Source organism: Bactrocera oleae, chromosome 3, assembly GCF_042242935.1.
Source record: "Bactrocera oleae isolate idBacOlea1 chromosome 3, idBacOlea1, whole genome shotgun sequence".
Taxonomy (NCBI): domain Eukaryota; kingdom Metazoa; phylum Arthropoda; class Insecta; order Diptera; family Tephritidae; genus Bactrocera; species Bactrocera oleae.
In genome coordinates, this window is record NC_091537.1 from 54,219,407 (window position 1) to 54,224,408 (window position 5,002).

Sequence of the window (5,002 nt, forward strand, 5' to 3'; positions counted from 1 at the left end):
TCACATTATAGATACAGTAATAAATTCTTTATAATTAAGATTTTCCCTGATATTGACCATAATAAACAATTAAACAGTTTGGTCCTAATCTTTTTAACTTCTGAAACTATTTTGATGAAAAATGTTTATTGTTCCTTTAGTTTAAGGGCAACTTTAGTAATACATAGGCTTTTCTGTAATTTCCAATTGAATGGGAGAAACCTTATGTGAGAGAGAGAAAAACTACCGACATTCTAAACATATTGTAATATAAACATGCCAAAATAAGAAAAACCAATATACTGTGGCGAACACGGATGATAGAACTAAATCGACTCAACGAAAAACTGCCAGAAGCAACTAGTTAGCGAATTCGTAGTTGCCAAAATGTTCTAGAAGCAATGTTTTGTTACAGATTTACTATAGCATACACAGTTCTAGTTAGAGTGTTGTCGTGTTAAGAGCAATCAAGCTATAAGCAAGAAGTTGTAAGCTCGAATAACGAGCAATATGTGTTAAGTTTTTGGAATAAGAAATAAAGATAAGTGTGTATCCAATTGGGACTTTTATTTAACAATCCAGTGATCGAACTCAAGAGTGAGTTACAGGTAGACGATTTATCGAGAAATCCGTTACAATACAATTTACTACTCAAGAAGAATAAAAAAAGTGTAATTTCACTAAAAACAGGGATAAAGGGACGCTTATTCCAGTGTGAGAGCGCTTCAAAATTAGCGTCTTTTATAACATTTTGCATTGTAGCCAGATCAGTCAAAATAAAAATTGTTGGACATTTAAACTAAAACACCCAACATTTATTAAGATTAAAATTATTATATATATATCCGATTAACACATGGAGGAACTATTCAAATCCTTTTTTGTGATTTTGTGATATTTTAAAACAACTGGTTTTTGAACTTTCAATAGTTGAGAAAGTTGAGCATCCCTTCATCTCTGCTAAAAATTTGGCTTTTAGAGAGGTGAGTTCTTCTTTTTATAAATATGTTGTAAAGCTAATTTTATTTATATTGTAAGAATAATTTGTTTAACTTTATACATAGAAAAACGCGACACAAAACCGATCAGTAAGGTACGCATTGTGGTATGTGTTTTGCTTTTATAACCAAAACTTTTAGTGTTACAGAAAATTTGCAGCATTGCGGAAAAATTGCATTCCTAGAATAAAACCAATTCAGGTGAGTAAATTATTAATTAGTAACTTTAAAAAGTGAACAAATATAGTTAGTTAACTAATATTTAATATAAGAAATTATGTTTTAGATAGATAAAAATGCAATTTAAACATAATTATGCTGGAGGTTCAAGACGATACATGGATTTTGATTGGTATTGGTATACCATCGTTTGTTGGAGAGATTTTGCCTCATTTTCACTCATAATTTGTAAACGTTACAAAGAACGATTTGTGGAGCATCGACAGATTCTATCATATTGGGCAGAACGGAGCAGTTTAAAGTTAGTGTATGGCTGCTTGCATCGAGTATGGAAAAGCGAAAATAGGCAACCCTTCCGAGTACTTATGGTTGTTCCAAGGGTTGGAATTCCTGATGTTCTTAACGTGCAGTACAAATGTCCAAGAGGAGGGCACTTGAGGGACATGAAATCCTTGGAGCATTTGAAGCAAAGGTTTTATTGGAGTGGTTGTCAATCAGCTATAGAAAGGATTGCGAAATATGCTGAGAACATTGTAGCTAAAGGATCAAAATCCAGGAGTTATGGGCAGATGAAACAGCACAATTCGCGTGCGCCAGTTGAGAAAATAGGCGTGTATGAAGATGGTCCATTCCCCACCAATAAATTAGGAAATAGTCATGTTTTGGTAGTCAAGGACCATTTCAATGAATGGCCACAAGTATACACAATTCCTAATTAAGAGACTGAACCAGTGGCGGATTCATTTAACAAGTGGGTAACGAGATTCGGTGTTCCAATGGAGTTACGTTCTGATGAAGAATGGAATCTCGAGTCAGCTTTAAGTCAAGGGATGTACCAGAAACTGAGTATCCGGAAAACGGACGGAATCAACTCCAAGAAGAGAAGGACGGCTAACGATGTCAGCACCAGCCTAGAAGACGAGATGGGGAACATAAAAGCTTTGTGTTTGGTATCGCAAATATGTCTAATCGGGACGATCAGACTTAGGTGGAGGGCCGTGTGACGAATATAGATGATAGAACAAAATCGAATGAACGATAAACTGCCAGAAGCAACTAGTTACCGAATTCGTAGTTGCCAGAATGTTCTAGAAGCAATGTTTTGTTACATTTTTACTATATAAGGGCTACCGGATTGTGCAGCAAACACAGTTCTAGTTAGAGTGTTGTCGTGATAAGAGCAATCAAGCTATAAGCAAGAAGTTGTAAGCTCGAATAACGAGCAATAAGTGTTAAGTTGTTGGAATTAGAAACAAAGATAAGTGTGTGGCCATTAAATTGGGACTTTTATTTAACAATCCAGTGATCGAACTCAAGAGTGAGTTACAGGTAGACCATTTATCGAGAAATCTGTTACAATATTGTTTAAATAGATACACAATTTATGGAGGATCACAGACCACTGATTTATAATTAAAGTTGTTTGATTTTTAAGAAAAACTCAGTATCGCGATATATTTTATACAAGTAATAAGTTTTGATTTATTCCGTCATATAAGAACAGTGTTTTATAATAATTCTTCCGGATAGAGTGGTGTGTACATGTAGAGGGAGGCTAAACTCATTGAACCAGATATTTTGTATGCATGTAGCTTTATAATTGTAGAATATATAAATATATTGTTAAATGTACTTCTTTAAGTATACAATTTAAGTGTTAATACTTATATTTAACCTATATACATATGTGTAACATAGTATATATCAATATGTACACATTTAAGATATTCATTAATTTGAATTATTAGTTAGTAATAAGATAGTAAGTAAATACGTTTTTCAATAAAATAAAGACAAATAATATAAAAAAATAGTGAATTTTATTTAACAAAATTGGAATTGGTTATGTCAACAAGAAGGTAATCGATAAGCTAAAATACGAATTTGTTAAAAGAAACAGACAGGTAATAAATTATGTAATAAATCGAGGCAACAGTTATGCTTGTTAAAGCCAACAAATAGATAACAAATACGCTAACAAGTTTATATGTTAAAGGTAACAAACTGCTAATCAAAACGATATCACTAACCGAAATTTTGGGAACAAATACTTCTGTTATGGATAACACATAGGTAACATATTCTCTAACAAAAGAATATATTACCTTCAGCAGACTGTAAACAGATTTAATAACCAATGTATGTCATTCTGTTACCCAAAAAATAACAAACGCATATAAAAGTTAACTTAAAACGAAACTACATGACATAATAACGATTGGATAGAGCAAGAGAATTATTGAACATCAAATGGCGATGTGTTACTTTTTTCCCACTCTCTGTAAACAATAACAAGTCGCGAACACGTTTGCTAGTAGATATCCGCTTGTAGGGATGCAATTGAAGACGACTTCATTATATTTAAACGAGATCCAGGATCGCCATATCATAAAATATTTTGAAATGCGGATCGCGGATCGTGGATCGCGCGTTAAACATTAAATATTGATCGCGACATCAACGACATTTTTTATGTAAATTCACGATACGACGGAACAAATTATTATTTATAATAATAAGACATGCTAATGTTCTCAAAATTTTTTTTAAATTTATATTTGCACATATAAAATTTTTTTAGTATTTTCTAAGATCCGTGGAATTCTTTACAATGGTTGCAACATTTTTTTTTTAATCGAGCGCTGTCTTTGAATGTTTTTCTTCAAAACCTTAAAAACTTTTCTTCAGTTTTCTTTCGACATTTCATCAAAAACCCGGATAAAATTAAACAAATACTAAGCAAAAATATTTTTAACACACTGGTTTTAACAACTGGATTTATTTCGAATAAATACTGACGAGATATTTATTAAACGTGTAGCATTCACTCGTGATCCATCAATCATCAATTATAATCACGATCCAAATACAACATTAAATATTGAACGTGTGATAGGGCCAATCAGTCGGCTTTGGTAATAATTTGTGACGAACCCGGATGATAGAACAAAATCGAATCAACGATAAAATGCCAGAAGCAACTAGTTAGCGAATTCGTAGTTGCCAGAATGTTCTAGAAGCAATGTTTTGTTACAGATTTACTATATAAGGGCTGCCGGACTGTGCAGCAAAGACAGTTCTAGTTAGAATGTTGTCGTGATAAGAAGAATTGAGACATAAGCAAGAAGTTGTAAGCTCAAATAACGAGCAATAAGTGTTAAGTTGTTGGAATTAGAAAAAAGATAAATGTATAGCATTAAATTGGGACTTTTATTTAACAATCTAGTGATCGAACTCAAGAGTGAGTTACAAGTAGACAATTTATCGAGAAATCAGTTACAATATGTATATCTATGACTATATATTGTGACGAACATGAATGATATAACAAAATCGAATCAACGATAAATTGCCAGAAGCAACTAGACAGTTAATTCCTAGTTGCCAGAATGCTCTTGAGGCAAAGTTTTGTTAAAGATCTACTATATAAGGGCTGCCGTATTGTGCAGCAAAGACAGTTCTAGTTAGAGTGTTGTCGTGATAAGAAGAATTGAGACATAAGCAAGAAGTTGTAAGCTCAAATAACGAGCAATAAGTGTTAAGTTGTTGGTATTAGAAAAAAAGATAAATGTATAGCATTAAATTGGGACTTTTATTTAACAATCTAGTGATCGAACTCAAGAGTGAGTTACAAGTAGAAAATTTATCGAGAAATCCGTTACAATATGTATATCTATGACTATATATTGTGACGAACATGAATGATATAACAAAATCGAATCAACGATAAATTGCCAGAAGCAACTAGACAGTTAATTCCTAGTTGCCAGAATGCTCTTGAGGCAAAGTTTTGTTAAAGATCTACTATATAAGGGCTGTCGGATTATGCAGCAAACACAGTTTTA

At 32.6% G+C, this 5,002-nt stretch overlaps 1 long non-coding RNA gene across 1 annotated transcript; it reads left to right on the forward strand.

The window, feature by feature from the left end:
- The first annotated feature begins 237 nt into the window (after positions 1-237).
- Positions 238-1,849, forward strand: LOC138856199 (uncharacterized). The gene is made up of 2 exons (XR_011395292.1): positions 238-962; positions 1,044-1,849. It is a non-coding gene; the product is annotated as an uncharacterized lncRNA (long non-coding RNA).
- Positions 1,850-5,002: the final 3,153 nt, after the last annotated feature.